The sequence below is a fragment of the Petaurus breviceps genome, unplaced genomic scaffold (genome assembly GCF_028583685.1).
Source record: "Petaurus breviceps papuanus isolate PSGF00001 unplaced genomic scaffold, PetGlider_PUasm1.0 79, whole genome shotgun sequence".
In the NCBI taxonomy this organism is placed as follows: Eukaryota; Metazoa; Chordata; class Mammalia; order Diprotodontia; family Petauridae; genus Petaurus; species Petaurus breviceps.
In genome coordinates this window covers 10,202,469-10,203,719 of record NW_027186523.1, presented here as the reverse complement: position 1 = coordinate 10,203,719, position 1,251 = coordinate 10,202,469, and the positions used below count along the sequence as shown (strand labels likewise).

General features: G+C 39.6%; 1 long non-coding RNA gene across 1 annotated transcript in view; it reads right to left on the bottom strand.

The window, feature by feature from the left end:
* LOC138175829 (uncharacterized) overlaps positions 1 to 1,005 on the bottom strand; it is a 19,806-nt gene extending 18,801 nt beyond the window's left edge. The window contains exon 1 of the long non-coding RNA XR_011172108.1: positions 722 to 1,005. This is a non-coding gene — a long non-coding RNA (uncharacterized lncRNA). The remainder of the gene's footprint in view (positions 1 to 721) is intronic.
* Between the last annotated feature and the right edge of the window lie 246 nt (positions 1,006 to 1,251).

Here is a 1,251-nt window from a genome sequence, read left to right as displayed (position 1 = left end):
TCTTTCTTTCTTTCTTTCTTTCTTTCTTTCTTTCTTTCTTTCTTTCTCTCTTTCTTTCTCTCTTTCTTTTTTGAGTGGGGAAGGCAAGGCAATTGTGGTTAAGTGACCTGCCCAAGATCACATGTTTCTGAGGCCAGATTTGAGCTCAGGTCTGCCTGACTCCAGGGCCAGTGTTCTATTCACTGTGCTACCTAGCTGCTCCAGGTATTTTCTTTTTATTCTTTGTTGTTAGGGATGACTCTGTGGATATGTCAAGGAAGGGATATATTTGGAAATGGATATAATGTGAGAAGAAAAAACAATGATAAAAAAATTGGGGTCATATAAAAGGGCTGAGATTTGTACCCAGTTGCCATATCTTTTAGCTTGTCATTCTATCACACTGTGTCATGCAAAAAGCCAGAAGCACTTAGGCAGTACAGTGAATAAAGTGCTGAACTGGGGATCAGGAAACATGAGTTCGAATCCTGCCTCAGACATTTAGTAGATGTGTGATACTGGGCAAGCACTTGTCTTAGTCTCAGTTTCTTCATTTATAAAATAGGGAAAATAATATCACCTACTTCCGGGGGTTGTGGTAAGGATCAAATGAGATCATTTGTAAAGCCCTTTGCATAGCTCAAAGTGATATGTGAATCATCACCATCATCATCATCATTAAGTCTGCTTTATCACTCCAGATTGGTATGTCAGAAATGTTTTTATAGTCCTTTATATATACCTTTATAGGAAGGTGTGTGTCTGTAGAAGCTCAATAACTCTGAAGTCCAATCTTCATGAGACCCATATTACCCTTATCTTCACCCTTATAATATGACATGTTCTTCTGCAAAACAGGAATTGTCCAAGGTGAAACATGCACCTCTTAAATTTAAGAGCTTTACTTGGATCCTGGTAAAATTAGGAAATTTTAAATGGCACATAACACTGGGTATTCCCAGCCCCCAATTCTGAAGAAGGAAAACATGACTTTTTTCTTCATGCTAGCACACTGACTGGAATATTTTTCATTTATTTATTTTGGTCCATACCTGCAGCTAGGTGGTGCAGTGGATAGAGTACCAGGCCTGGAGTTGGGAAGACTCATCTCCATGAGTGCAAATCCAGTCTCAGATACTTTCTAGATGTGTGACCCTGGGCAAGTCACTTACCGCTGTTGGCCTCAGCTTCCTCATATATAAAATGAGCTGGAAATGGCAAAACACTCCAGTATCTCTGCCAAGAAAACCACAAACAGGGTCATGAAGAGTC